Source organism: Lolium perenne, chromosome 3 (genome assembly GCF_019359855.2).
Source record: "Lolium perenne isolate Kyuss_39 chromosome 3, Kyuss_2.0, whole genome shotgun sequence".
Taxonomy (NCBI): Eukaryota; Viridiplantae; Streptophyta; class Magnoliopsida; order Poales; family Poaceae; genus Lolium; species Lolium perenne.
The window spans coordinates 238495971-238512075 of NC_067246.2; the positions used below are offsets into that span (position 1 = coordinate 238495971).

Sequence of the window (16105 nt, forward strand, 5' to 3'; positions counted from 1 at the left end):
GCCTACGCCCGCTCGCCCAAGGCCGCGCCACCAGCCCCGTGGACGACAACCTCAAGCAGATGCTCGCGTGCGCGCAGGGGACCGTCGGCATCGGCGACGTCGCCAGTGCAGGCGCGGGGAGAGGGGGGCTCGCGGTGGCGATGCTGCTAGAACCTCGAGGATCTCCAGAGCCCGGGCGGTGGCCAGCTCCCTGGCATCTCGCCGGTGCTGGCACGGAGGAGATGGCGCCCCAGTGGATCCCAATCTCTATCACTTTTTTGATATAACCCTTTTATTTTTTTGTTATTCAAAAATAGTTTCTCTTGATGGTGGGTGGCTGATATATGGGGTCTATTGTAGGCCACATCAGCAATATACGAGGCTGTACCCTCCCCAGTGACCATTACGACCATCAATCCATTTTTAGTGACCGTATTTTGAGTATTTCTATGTATGGTGATGGAGGCGGGTAAGGGTGCTGAGTTTGGTGACGTCCAATGTATTTTACTCTTATGAAATTATGCCCATTAAAGAATAACATCATTTAAAAAAAAACCAAGCAACTTGCTATGTGCACTTTACTTTGTCTTGGTAGTCTACTCTACTTGCAATAAATTGTTGTATCAGGATAAATGATAAATCTACCACTATTACTATTATTGTTTTTTATAGTTGTGGTTATTCTTGCTATTATTATTATGATTATGTATGTGGTAAATAAATTATTATATATATATAAGTTTATGCCGAGCTAAAATAAAGTGATATCAAAATTGCATTATTGTTTACATCAATCATAATAAATCGTATGATAGAAGAATTTAAATATATCCACCCTTGTTTAAACAAATATATAAAATATTAGAGTAGGTATTTTCGCTCCTTTTTTGTCAGAAAGTTAAGCTGTAAAAATCGAAATGACTACTTCGACTCGAGATTTCATTAGCAAATTAGACTTATACTTTTGTTTGAAGAAACTGAAAGATAGATTCGGTACTGACCCTTGAATCTATCTTTGTGTTGCTTACTTCCGTGCTTCCAAAATTTACACGTAAGAATACCACAAGATTCATATTAAGCTAGTCATCTTTGGAATTTTGGGATGCCTCGCTACTTTGGTCAACAAATTATAAAATGTATATCACTATATTATTGGAAAATTCTTTGAATATGAATTCAATGGTATAATCTATGTGACATATATATTATATTAAATTTTTTTCTTGAAATACGTAATTGCCGTCTAAACCGGTATGGAGGGAGTAATAATAGTTAGTTTATTTGTTTGGTATGTTTAAACCGTGCCATAACGTGTTACTCCCTCCATTTGGGTGTAAATCATCTTTTTTTTTTTCCAAAACATGTCTTCCTTTTTTTTTTTGACAATAACTGCATGGGAGTGCCTGTACTGATGAATGTATGATGTTATGGACGGTTAATTAGTGGCCGAAAGTAAATCTCATGCATGGCTCAAATTAAAAGATTTAATTTAACGTGGAGACTTTGTTTTTGCGTGGAAGATGGACTCTTTCTAGTAATCAGGTTAGAAGCATCCAGGAGTAGTAGATGAGAAATACGACCTATTTTTTCTTGTGAACGAAACACACACGTAGATTTTCTAAGGATTCCCTTTTTCCTGTTGAACCGAACAGCCTGCAATCTATCGATCGGTTAGTTTTCTTAAGCAAATCTACCAACCTCGAGGAAAAAAATGAGCAGAAGGCAATCGCTGCAGTAATGCGCGGGCGACATCTTGATGGTTCATTATAATTTGTAATACAATTCAACACCTAATAATAGATTGGCATTTAATTAAATTGTAGGATGTCATGGTTAATTTTTTAGTATTTTTTATTCGCTTTTAAATATAATTTGTTATGAAGATAAGTATTCTTTGAATATATTACCAATCAACTGATCTAAATACAATTGTTTTTTTTAAATTGATATCTATATGGTTCTAAGTTTGATGGATAATGGATATTTGTATATCTTTTTAGATGTTTTGAATTAACCTTGTCTGATGTTTTGAATTAACTCATTTGAATTAACTCCAGTACAATTTTCTTGAACTTCCTTTCATTTAGATGGGCTCATTTCCCCTAATTCTGAGCATTCCACTTCTCTTTTTTTTCTTCCTTTGCTGGTCTCCACAGTGACTCCTGTCTCCGCTCTTGTTGTGTCCGCTCCCAATTATTCACCAAATCTGGTTGGCTTCGCTCCCCCCGCAGGAATCCACCAAATTCATAGCATCGATGATCCCCCTCATCCATAAATTGAACCTACAGATGTAAAGTGAGGTGCTGCTATTGGAGGACGATGGCGGATGTCCGAGATGAAGAGGAACACCACCGTCCTCACCATGGCTCCGGCGCTACAGACCTCCCCTCGTCTATCCGAGACCACCACCAGAACCGCCTTGCTCTCCTTTTTCTCCACACCCAAGGAATCGGCATGGGGCTCTGTAAATCGACGGTGAATTCGCCGATTCTTCTCCAACTCCGGCGACCGAATTCGTCAATTCCGGCCGTCTCCGACCTTCTCCGTGGTTTTCGAGCACACCATCGCGTTCCTGGTGAGCTTCCGCGCCTCTTGGACCTCTTCCCCGTCTTCGTCCCGTCCTCTCTTGGTCTACCGGTGTTGACCGCCGTTTCCCTACAGGTCGTCGTCGTGTTCTTGGAGAAGATATAGGGCCTGGTGCGTATTACTGTTTTAAATCGGCTAGGAGGTTGCGATGACTCATGAATAGGTACCCGCCTGCATATTTTTGGACTCCAGAGCTTCATGATGAGGTCTTCTTCTAGCACTTAGATCCGGAAACCATCCATGTCCTAACCCATCGCACGTGTACAGGGAAACATTGGGGGATCTCATCATATTACTGATTGTGTGCCGGCCGGATGCGATGGATGAAGTTGGAACGGTCGCTATGATAACAACTACTTTCAGTCTTCCCTATAGCGTGAAATTCCACCGAATGGTTCTCTATATAACCAAATCTCCACTGTTCTCGTCGTTGTCCGTCAACTACGGCCGGTGCTTGAGGCGCTGTATTGTGGCTATTGTAGGTGGATGTCCTTGCGAGCTAGCTTCCGGCGAGCGGACGAAAATTTGATGGTAAATCTCTTCGGCAAATACTCTCGATCCGTTTTTTTTCTTGCCTAGGATCCCCAATCTTGGTAGCTCCAGCAGCCGGGGGCTTTACGGCTAGGCATTTGATTGTAAGAACTCTGCTGTTTTTGCAGTCTTGCATCTGAGTGTCCGCTGGGAGGCTTCTATTTGGAGGAGTGTGAGGACATGGTCCTAAATTGGTATGAGCTGCTCTCATCTTTTTTCTATTTTCCAGTGTCTAGACCTATTTGGTTAGCTTGCAATTTTTTCAGTTCCCAGATACACATAGGTTATTCCATATTTATGTTCATCCAAATTAGTAGTAGTTAATTGTTGAAGCTTGAAAGTATTGCTATTATTAGTGATATGTGTACATCTAATAAAACCAATATATTGTAATATAGGTATTGTTTTTTAGCCGGAAATGTGGTTTTTATTTATGCCCCCTCCACTTTTTATCCGGGCTTGGGACCGGCATTGGCAGTGTTAGCCCCCCCCCCCCCCCCCACCCCATTTATATATATTTTTAAATTATTCCCAAATAAAACTAAATAAGAATTCAGTAGATAAAAAAATATAGTGACGCCGTAATAATCATGGAATCCTGTATAATATAAATTATGAATGTACGGTACAGCGAAAACTATGATTAATGTGTAACATTCATCCAATATTTACTTTTAGAAAGCATAAGACTAAAGTGTGTACTCATTTGGTATGCGAATGTGTTAAATAATTATCCATTTTCTTGATGCTGCTATAGGTCGTAGTATTCCATATCCATCCTGCCATTTAGGAAAACCAATCATATTTAGCATGTAGATATAAGATATTTTACAGCTAATTTGTTTTTATACTTATGCTTATGAAAAAGGGCAGTGACATGAACATGATATAAAAAGGGGGATTTTTAGTTTGTACCTTCAGAAAATTTCTTTATAGACTATGTTCTTGACTGCATCGTCCTCTTTGCTATCATTGTCGTCGACCAATACCCGTAGTCCATCCCTTTTTGTGACTCTTGAGAATGCGACATATAGTTGTCCGTGTGTGAAAACTTGTTTAGGTAGATATAGTCCTACCCTGTTTAGTGATTGCCCCTGGCTTTTGTTTATTGTCATAGCAAAACACACAGAGATAGGATATTGTCTTCTTTTTAGCAAGAATGGCCACGGTGATTCAGTTGGTGACATGATTATTCTTGGAATATATACCTTGTCACCCACACGGGTCCCTGTTATTATCTGGGCTTCGATGAATCTTTTTCCAAGCTGAGTTATTGTCATCCGTGTACCGTTGCATAACCCAGCACTCTGGTTAAGATTACGCATTAGCATCACCGGTAGCCCTATCTTGAGTTTGAGCTCATGATTTGGAATTCCAGGAAATTTCAAGTTATTTAAGAACTCTTTTGAATATAACATATCGACATCTTCACTTAAGGTTACTGCTTTGCATACACTGTCACAGCTACGATAAATTTTGTCCTCTCCTTCTAGCTGGCCCATGATATATTCATTAATTTCCCTGACAGTTTCGTTTCTTGGACATAAAATTGCTCTTTCTTCCAAGAATTCCCGGTCACGATATCTTTCCCGCAAATTTGGATAGATGCTTTCCACTATTGTTTTCTTTGGGTCACTTCCCTTATTCAGTAGTATGTCACTTGGTATTTTAATCCATTCCTCGCCTTCTGGTGATGTGGTTGTTCCATTCCCAATATTCAAGATCCAAGTTGGCAAAATCTTTTACCTGTCTTTTCTCTGTCTCGCTATCAGTCATGCTAATTAGTCGCATGTTCTCTGTGAGTTTTAATATTTTGAAGTGTTGCCAAAGATAGGACCTTTTAATGGATGCGCTGACTATGTTGTGCCTTTTGCCCTTTGGCAGAACAGGGAGAATCTGGCGGAGGTCCCCTCCTAGAACCACTGTCATGCCGCCGAATGCCTTTTTGCTACTGTTCTCATTCTTATTCCTTAATATATCTCCCAGGGTTCTGTCAAGCGCCTCGAAACTTATCTTATTTGCCATTGGAGCCTCATCCCATAGAATTAGTGATGTTTTATTTATTAGCTCTGCCAAGTGTGTTCCTTGCTTGATGTCGCATGTTGACTGTTCTGTGAGTATTAGAGGGATATGGAACCTTGAGTGTGCTGTCCTACCTCCCTGCAGAAGTAGCGCCGCAATTCCAGATGATGCGACTGCTAGTACTATCTTTCCTTCGGAACGCAATTTTGTTGTGATTGCTTTCCATAGGTATGTCTTCCCCGTACCACCATATCCATCCACAAAAATCAGTTTTCCCAAATTCTTATCCACTGATTCGATTATGGAGTCAAATGCATTCCGCTGATTCGAGTTGAGATTATGAAAGATCCTTAGATGTTCATCTTTTAGCTCCTGTTTGTTGTAGTTCAGCTCTTCATTGAGTAGTCTGTTTCCAAGTTCTTTAAGGCCTGAAGAGTTTGGCAGTTCTATTCCCGGGTATTCCTTAATTGTCTTCCCGGCCTCTCTCATGATCTTTTCTATTTCTAGCAGTGCGTGGTCTTTCTTTTGTTTATCTGTTAGACGCAATGTAGGATAGTTCAATAATTTTCTCTGTATATACTCCATGTCTTCACTTAGAAGTTCCCAACATGTTTCCCACAAAGTTTTTGGGTCTGTAACCTCACAGTGGCATAAAATGGTCGTGAAAAGTTGTCGTAGCTGATTTCCAGTTGCCCAGCTTGCTGCCTCATTGATGCAGTCAATCCACTCTTTGTCATCATCGAGGAATCCTAATGCTTCACATGCTTCCTTGTATGATGTGTGGACAACTCCATTAACAGTCCTGATGTCTTCGAAAGATGTGCATCCTTTGACAACATTAAGTAGCATTCTCATGTAGTATTTCTCGCCACTTGCTGGATGGGCATAATAAATTCTTCCAACAGATCTTCCTTTTTTCCGCTTGGTCCATTTTGTCTTTCCCCTGTTCCATACATATTTTGACGGGAACTCTGCATATGTCAATTTTCTTGCTTCTTCACATTGTTTGTTTGTCTCCATCCATTGTGTAAATTTAGTGATTCCTGCCCTTTCCTTTCTTACTATCTTTGTTAAGTCAGCTGAATCTGAGAAGATGACATGTTGTTCATTTTGCAGGTGGAAAGGCAGCCTTTCTACACAGGGATCTCGGAAGTGCATCTCAAATTGAAATAGTCGCCAACAGGAATCATGTGATGAAATGTATGTACACTCGAGGTAACTTTTAATCTTAATCTCATCATTTTCTACCACGGCTGTAGCTTGGTCGTCCCCCTTGTTTATGTATTTGAAGAGGTACTTTATTGAGAGAGATCTGTTGCATATCTCGACATTTATGTGTGCTTGATACTTTACCAGAAGATCTCTATTGTACGGGACGACATATCTGTTGTCCAACTTTACTTCCCCCTTCTCTATGTATCTGCCATCATCACGCCTTCGATATACTGGGTATCCATCTTCATCTATGGTTGTATTTCTGTTGAAGTCTTTAGGGAATTTTCTTATGCATCTATTATCAACCATGCATGGTGAGTTTGTATTGGCCTGTCCACATGTTCCGTGCATCATAAAGTTCTCAACGGCTGCATATCCTTCTGGATCAACTTCCTTGTCTGGGATTTCTGCACATGTTATCTTATCTACCTGCTCTGGTTCCGGATATTTGTACTGTTTTTCCTCTTTATGAAGGAATATTACTATGTGGGCGTGTGGGAGTCCTCTTTTTTGGAACTCTATTGTGTATATAACTGCAATTAAGACAATAGCTTTTAGTTAATTTATATAGTAATATATTTAGCAATTTAGTTGTGTATGTTGGAGATCATTACCTGCGAGTGTTTTTCCAAAGTATTCTCTTTCCTTTATGTCTCTCAGGAACTCCTTGAGTTTTATGTGGAACACACGGACCACAATGTCAGGTCTTTCTGATGCTGTTTGCCCTAGCTCCTCAACCATAGATTGAATTTCTGGCCAAGCTGCGTTGCATGTGAATGTCACAAAAAGGTCGGGATATCCGGCCCACCTACATATTGCCATAGCATCTTGGAAGTTTTGTTTTTTGTACCTCGGGCTATCCGTTATAGTGGATGGAAGTAGTATTCTTTTTCCTACTTGCTCAGCTCTTGTATCTCCCCTTTCAACCGCATCCTGCAAGCCAGCATATAGATCTGTTCTTAGGTTTCCTTGATGATTTCTTATCCAGTTCAGCCTGAAGTGTAAAACGCACGCAAAGGCGTCCACGAAGAATTGCAGTGTTAGTTTGCCACATGACATCAAGTGCATTGATTGGTCCATGCGCTGTTGTATCCGATATGCATAGTATTCTAGCATTGTAACATGCTTTCTCTTGCATGTTGTACCTTCTTTTAATATGTATGGTGTTTTATCTATGTACCCATCTTCACCATAGGGAAATAGTAACGGATACTGCATGGCCATGAATTTTGGGTGGTTCTCTGATATTCTCTTTGGTTTCATGTCTTTGTACTGAACAATGATGTCACGTCCTTGTCTATTTTCAGTTGTATCATTGACAATGAGTGCTGCCACTTCAGATGCTGATGGCATGTTATACTGTGTGCCATCTCTCTGTCGTTTATTAATAATTTTTAATTTCACATCATGGTAGTCACCTTCTTTGAATCTATCCCTTGCCATTCTGAATGTTTTTGCTAGTATATTGTCCCTGTCCAACATATTTTTAAGGCCTTCAACGATGTGGGGATCTAATGACTTCCTCTTATCCATCGAAGTTGTTGATGCTTCTATCCTATTTTTGACCTCATTTTCCGTGTCATAGATGTAGAGCTGAGCCCATCGTGGCTTGTCCCCTTCTTCAGTTGGTAATAGAGTTCCAATCCGATGGTAATTCAACCCATTCATTTTGAATACATAAGGTCCACTTCCTTTGTTTACTTCTTTGTCAACCTTTCCTCCGATTGATGTGAAAGCGAACATGGAGTTGTACAATCTGATATTTTGTATGTAGTTTTTTGACCTTTTTCCATGCTGTTTCCTCAGCAATTTCAGTAGGTAAGCCGATGGCTCCTTTAAGGTTGGCAATTTAACTTTTCCATTTTGGCAGCATAGACCAAATGTTGGGTTGTTGTTCCCTGCACTCCTGGTTCTTTCTTCATACCAGAAAATTGCTCCACATCGTTGACACTTGCAAGTCGGTTTTCCGAAGTTCCAAATTTTCATATCCATTCTTTTTGGTGACCTATTTAAGATTTAGCATCATGTTTTACATTATTATATATGCCTAGATATGCAAACTGTGCAACTTGATATACTTTACCTCTTTCTCTTGGTACCATTTTCTAGCACTTCGTCTGCACTGGTTAGAAGTTCAACTTTTCTTTTCCGACTTGGTCTCTCCTTTGTACTTGTTTCCACTGAATGACTTTCCCTGTGTAATGTTGACACAAAATTACAAGTGCTAGTCTTTTAAGAATGAAAGAATACCATAATATGATAAAATCCGTGGAGAACTACCTCTCTTGGTTCAGAGTTTGTTCTATAGGCTTTCCCTTTTTCTTTTCCTGAATTTTCTTTATCCTCGTCATTCTTGCCATTTTGACTGCTTCTCTGTATTGACATGAGTAATCTCAAACACTTTAGTTTTTTTTTCTTTATAGTATTTTCTGTCAAGTTAATCAACACTTAATATATAGAGTCTACTAAATTATAGTTGTGGTAAACATGTGATAACGTCAAGGACATGGTCACCTGTGCTAGCATGTGTAAAATCAAAACATCACTGTATCAGTGCCATAGATTTTCGTTGGCATCTGTTGCATGTTTAAAACTCAAAGCACTACTTGCATCCTAGTTGTCTGATACTCCAAATCATTTTGTATTAATATTTAAGATTATTAATGCAAGTAATATTTAATAAGGTGAAATTCATAGTTTTTGTAGCTGTATCGATAGTTAGTGAGATTACAGTGGCACATATGTTTTCATACATATTCCACCGACACTGCCATATAAGTGCTACAATTACTAATATAATAATTACCTTGACAGATTGCATGTTTGATTGGTTTTGAGCATCTTGGCAGTTTTCTGAGATGTCTTGCTATGTGCCTCGCCTTTTTTCGTCATTGGAGTATTCCTGTACAACATTGAAAGAAAGCTATAAAATTCGGATGGTTGAAGTTGGGTATGAACTTTTAATTGTGGCAAACACGTGCTTACTGTAGACGTTCTTCTTTTATAGGATTTTCAATCTCCGTATACTTTTGGATCTTGGTCCTTCTTTTCGCAAGATTTAAGAGAAAAAACAATCCAAATTAAATGACTGCAACAGTAGCTGTAAAATTCGTATCGATGAAGAAAGATGGCTGATGAACTTTACTGTAGACGAAGATGTGTATATTGGTCTGACCTTGGTTTAGATCTGCTGGATCTTGGTCTGGATCTTCTGGATCCTGGTCCTTCTTTTCTGCAAGACTTAGAGAAGACGAAAAGAGACAGGATGTTGTGAATTTTCTGACGTGAAGTTGTTTTGCGTTGAATGACTGCAACAGAAGCTGTAAAATTCGTATCGATGAAGAAAGATGGCTGATGAACTTTACTGTAGACGAAGATGTGTATATTGGTCTGACCTTGGTTTAGATCTGCTGGATCTTGGTCTGGATCTTCTGGATCCTGGTCCTTCTTTTCTGCAAGACTTAGAGAAGACGAAAAGAGACAGGATGTTGTGAATTTTCTGACGTGAAGTTGTTTTGCGTTGGTGGCTTCCTAGGCATATACGATCCCTTTTGTCTATTGATGCAAACTATCCTTTTTAAAGATATTCTATCTCTCAAGACTCAAGCCGTGGTGGACTCTTTTTCTTCTAAGTCAAATACGTTTTGGACTCTTTTTTTTATCTGAGTTGTGCTGGAATCCGATAATAATAGATTTAAGTTCGTTTGCTAGATTGTTTTTATATTGTTGTTTTACGTGAATTTATATTTTCGAATTACAAATTAATTATTTTCATCCTCTATCTAAAATCATGCATTGCGCACCTATATATATTTGACACACAGAAATATACGTGTTTTATTATTATTAAAACTTATTGTAATTAAACTGTTTGGATAAGTGAGCCTACTATATATCTATAGTAAGCAAGCATGTTGAGCTTGTTCTTGGTTTAACTGTGAGATGATCTATTGTACGTGTTTGCATTTGAAGTAATACAATAAATTTCATTCTGAGCTAGTCATTGGTTGTTTATACCGAGCAACACATGATTTCTTCATGTTCAGATCTTGAAAGGAATGAATAAATAATGTGGAGAAGAGGTCGGTGTGGTTCAGATGTCCATCTAGACAACCTCCGCACTGGCAAGCATCAGCCGGTGATTTTTCCTTTTGTTATTCGGTTTCGGATATCGGTAGTTCAATACATGCATGCACTTGGCTAGATCTTGCCTTCTTTACACATGGGTCACCGTTTGGATGTTGTAACTATGCCTAAGAGAATATAGTTATATTATATGATTAAAAACAAACACTTTCTTTGATTTGCTAAAGTTGATGACTAAATATTCATAGACTTCATGGTGTATGTCTGCATGCATTCATAAGTAGTTTTTTTTTTGCTCACATAGAGCTTACAATAATCAATACTAAGAGTACATATATATATAGAGAGAGTACCTTATCTAATTTATCATAAAGCAAAGAGTAATAGTATCACTTCCTTGAAGGCTCAAGGACTTGCATTTGATCCTAGTATGTGAAAAAATCGGGTGTTTTCCTAATCCGCTTGGGTCTATCCTGATTGAGATTCAAGGCTACTATATTCTCCTTTTCCGATGACATGTTCCTTTTATTTCTGCTCGGAATATTTTTCTTCTTTGTTGTGCTTGAAATTTCTTGATGCAATTCTTCAGCACATTCATCTTTGGGGATGCTATCATTGTTCTGAGCATTGCTGCTGATGTCTCTCTGTAAAATTGCAAAATCACTGTTACTGCTAAAACAAAGAAGGACAGCTATATTGTACATGTCTAAGTTATTCATCATCATTTACCTTTTTATACTTTTTACTTTTTTTCATAAAGATTCTGTCATTCTGTTTTTCTTTAACCTATAAGATAGAATATCTTAGTTAGACAATAGGACTCCATTTCCTTGGTATTTAAATGAATAGAAGAAATAAACACCTCGTTATTGATCTTGTCGACTTTCATTACCTTTCTGGATTTCTTGATGGTAGGCTTTTGTAGATGGGTTAACTTTTCCATGGAGTGAACATCACCAATGACTAAATCATCTATGATGGTTTCTCCATCCGATGTAGCTTCCATCTGTAAGTAATAATCCAACAATTCAGAATATAAGATTTTTTATATTATAAATAAATAATCAATGACAATATACATTTTTAGGAATGCGAAAATGAATTAAATACCTCGTCATCCAAAAGTTTATTTTCGATAAAAATGTTTTTCTTATTTCTGGAAGCAACAATTTCCTTTTGTTTGTTACATATTCTCCTTTTTCCAATATTCTCTCGATCGTTTTTTGGCTCCTGCATATTGTTGTAATATCATCAATAGCAGAATAAAAAATGCTAGATTCCAATTTTAACCAAAAAATGATTTACCCCTTTCTTGAATCTCTTTCCCTTCACAACCTTTTTGCGCTTCTTGCATGCAGAATTGTTCACATGTGTAGTTGTATTTCCACACTCTTCATCCGAGCCATCTATTATAATTAAATTATTATCACCTGAAGTTTGAGAATCGTGGAGGTTATCTGTTGCTACTGTATTGTTCTCGTCTTCTTTCAAGTCCTCCAAATCTTTCGTTGCCGTTTCCTGCATTTTCTTTGGCAATTTATGTCATAGATAACAGAGCTCAGTTTTGTGTCAAAAAAAAATAACAGAGCTCAGTATTAGTATAAATAACTACATTATCGTACCTCATCGCCATAATTTTTTTTTTTGAACTGATTTCTTGTTTTTCCTGGAGCCAAGCCTGGTCACTTTTCTGCTAGATCCCTTTCTTGTTTTTTCTTCTTTTCTCTCTTGATAAATATTTGAGTCTTTCTGCATTATTTTGTAAAATTGTTATGCCACAAAAATGATGCATGTACTAATGAAAAGTCTTAGATTACCTCATCATGCTGGCTTCTTAGTGAAGTAAGCTTCATTTTATTTTTCTTATGTTTTTTGTTTGATTTATCCTTTTTTATGCTTCGCAGAAGTTTTTTGTTGGTAGATGCAGAGCTTTTCTTCTTACGCCCATTTGTTTTGTGACGTACTGTTTCTTCTGTGATAATACTGGAGTGCATATATTCCTATACAATAAAATAATTTAGTGTAAAAATAATAATATAGTACGTCAAACCATATATTAGCATACCTGATTAGAAGAAATCGACTTTCCACATTCTTGATTGTCCAGTATGTCCTGCAAAATACTTTCCACTATGATTTTTTGGTATCCTGATTCATCATTCCATTGGTTTCCAGTTTTTCATTATGATTTTGTATATCATTTGGCAAGAAAAGAAATGTAGATGGGCATACCTCTTCAGCCATTTCATTTGCATATTCCATCTTCAGCTTGTCATTAGGCTCAAAAGTGTAATTCACTTTATAATTTTCCGTGCACTCTTCCAAATTATTTGAGTTTAACTTCAAACGAAATATTAGTGTTCTTCCACAAAGGTTGCGTATAGCTTCTGGGATTGTGTCGGACAATCCATTTTGCTCCAACATGGTACTAACAGACCTATTCCCCAAAAGTCTTTGTGCAACCTCATTAAATATTGCGCATGTTGTTGTTGCTGTGTCGTCACTTATCCTAATATTAATTATGTACCTGATATGATATTTTAGTGTTAACACATACCTCATAGAAGTTTTTTGTAACAAAACTGAATATGTGAGTATTCTCACTGTAGTTCTGCACTTTCTGCTATTTTGTTACAGGATTTGCAGACATAGTTAGTTGACTCTTTTTTTGTCGCACAATAGCATCGTATACATGCCATGTACCACCAATCTCTATCTGATATAATATCATCAACTGTTGCTTTGGTTGTGCATATATATTCCTAAGTTAATTTAAGAGCAAAGATATTAATAATGTAACAGAAAATATGTAAAGCATACATGAAGCGAAAGGTTTGAACTAACCTTTGTTTTCACATCACTGTACCGCAATTCTGTGATCTCCCTTAAGGTTTTTCTATTGTAGAACATTTGTTGTTCTACCGTTCCTTGCATGCTTGCATCGACTTCGATCATTGTTGGGAAGGTATCGACTGTACAATGCCTGTGGTTCAGTGGTAACATCATCAGAAAATGCAGTTATATGTAAATATTGGCTACACAACTTCATTACTATATATCACACCTGTTGATGATTTGTTTTGTCTCTAGAATTTCCAAGTCTAAATAGATCTTCGATGCATTTGTTGTTCGCAGTGATAAGCCTGGATATAAATGAATTAGTAAAATCATATTATATAAAGGAGAAGAGACTAAAGTTCTCACCGTAGAAATCCTTGACCAAATTTGAAGTGACAATCACGATTGTTTGTTTGCCTAGCAGATCTTCATTTAACATATTTGCTAAACTTTCCCCCCATAAAGTGACCTTGATTTTCTCACCACTTCAGGAATTGAATCATGTAAAAGTGATCATATATTATATGAGAATGCAAATCATAAAAATATGCTAAATAATGCTATAACTTACTGTACTTACTCCAATAAAAGAATTTCGATTTCACGGATGTTTGAAGTGCGCTCCCTTGATGTGTCCTTGGCTATTATTTTTTCTTGTATTGGTTTTATCCCTCTAAGCATGCCAATAACATCTGCATAAATATGTATAAATATTAGTTAATTGATATATAGCTTTTCCCTTTGGTATGCATCAAGGACCAACATACCTGAGCATTGTGCATCGTTACTTTCCCTACTCCACAAGGTAGTACTATCAGCAAACTCAAAGTAATAGTCCAGAAAGTTAAGTGATTCTTCTAGAACTTCCTTTACTGTTGTATCAGAAGTGAAAATAATTTTCAGATTGTTCTTCAAAGGCCGATACTTGTCATATTCACAAACTTTGAAGCTCTTCAATATGTAGATGTAGTTTTCTTTAAACTTTGACTTAAACTTGCTGATCAGCTTAGTTCCAATAGAAGCATGGATTGCATTACCCTACACAAATAATATGTTAGCAAAATTTGAAATATGGAGAACCATTCAAATTATACACACTTAATAGACGCACCGTCTTATCTGCTAAAATCATATCAGCACTAATGACTTCATTTGTTGATAGATTAATTGAATCCCAAAGTCTCAAAACCTTGACCTTGATTGTCCATGACTCATTTCCTGTAGACAGTGCACTTAGAAGTGTAGGTTTCATACCTGTGGAGGCAAGTGAAATAAAAGTGAGAACATTACCATAACACATAATGCAATGATCCTGATATTGAGAGAATATGTAAAGGGGTGCATGCCTAGAATTTATGTGTTTTTTCACTAAGAGAAGGTTATTGCAATTTTTGTCTGTATGGATTGAAATTTGCATATATACTAATACCATTATATGGCACAATCAAGCCACGTGTACTTACTAATTACCTTTGATTTGAAGATAGAAAGGTACATCGATCTAGCTAGTAATACTTAGTTTCATAGATAATAGCGATCTAGCTAGCTATACTTAGATCCACGTGTACTTACTGATTACCTTTGACTTATAGGAAAGGACATTGATCTAGCTAGAGAACATAAATTAACCTGATTTGGGGGATGTACAGGTTTGGCGTGATGGATGACTGCCAATTCGCTCGATGTTGAGCTGATCTCTAGGAGGGAGCCACTGGAAGACTGCTTGACTTGCTGCAAGGCCAAAAGCGATTGTCAATTCGCCAGATATTGTCGCTGATTTTTGAGAAGCTGCAAGGCCAAAAGCATCAACGGAGATTTACCTGGATGACTTATGACTGCCAATTCGCCGGATGTTGGAGTCGTCGGAAAAGCGCTTAACTTGCTGCAAGGCCAAAAGAGATTGTCAATTTGCCTGATGTTGACGCTGATATCTGAGAAGCTGTGAGGACAAAAGCATCGACGGAGATTTACCTGGATGACTTCCAGTTCACCGTATGTTGATGATGACCTCTGGGAAGCAAGAAGACGACGCTATATGTTGTTGTTGATCTCTGGGAAGTAGGAAACAGAAATTGGGGTTCTATGAGATCTATGTATATATGACCTGCTTGCGTGTATTGATTGGTAATGTAACCCCTGTATAAGAGGGTCTCTCTTCCCTTGTTGCTCACGTGTGCTAACCACGTGAAAAAACCTGGACGCAAGTTGGAGTCAAAAAAATCTGGACGTAAGTTGGATTCTATTTAGTAATCTAATTGGACTCTGTGTTCCGGAGAACCGTGAGGAGTCCTGACATGTTAGTCCCGTTGGACAATATGTTTGTACAATCTGTTTATTAAACCGGGTCTCTCTTCCCTTGTTTCTCAACGTATACTAACCACGTGGAGAAACCTGGATGCAAGTTGAACGTAAGTTGAACTCTATTTAGTAATCTAATTGGACTCTGTTTTCCGGAGAACCATGAGGAGTCGTGGCATGTTAGTCCCGTTGGACAATATGTTTGTACAATCTGTTTATTAAATCGTGGCCTTTAAGTAATAGATCTAATGGTTAATATAATTTAAGTGATGTGGGTCAACCTGATGCCTATAAAAATACCCTTATTTTGACATATACTAACCACGTGGAGAAATCTGGATGCAAGTTGGACTGCCAATTCGCTCGATGTTGAGCTGATCTCTAGGAGGGAGCCACTGGAAGACTGCTTGACTTGCTGCAAGGCCAAAAGCGATTGTCAATTCGCCAGATATTGTCGCTGATCTCTGAGAAGCTGCAAGGCCAAAAGCATCAACGGAGATTTACCTGGATGACTTATGACTGCCAATTCGCCGGATGTTGGAGTCGTCGG

At 37.9% G+C, this 16105-nt stretch overlaps 1 long non-coding RNA gene across 3 annotated transcripts; it reads left to right on the top strand.

The window, feature by feature from the left end:
• The first annotated feature begins 2105 nt into the window (after nucleotides 1-2105).
• Nucleotides 2106-15427, top strand: LOC127343904 (uncharacterized). Of its 3 annotated transcripts, XR_011755841.1 has the most exons (7): nucleotides 2106-2554; nucleotides 2641-2728; nucleotides 2833-3096; nucleotides 3225-3290; nucleotides 6235-6333; nucleotides 6475-6567; nucleotides 14907-15427. It is a non-coding gene; the product is annotated as an uncharacterized lncRNA (long non-coding RNA). The 3 variants fall into 3 exon arrangements; XR_011755840.1 differs by lacking the exon at nucleotides 6475-6567; XR_011755842.1 differs by lacking the exon at nucleotides 6475-6567 and having other exon boundaries at nucleotides 6235-6318.
• Nucleotides 15428-16105: the final 678 nt, after the last annotated feature.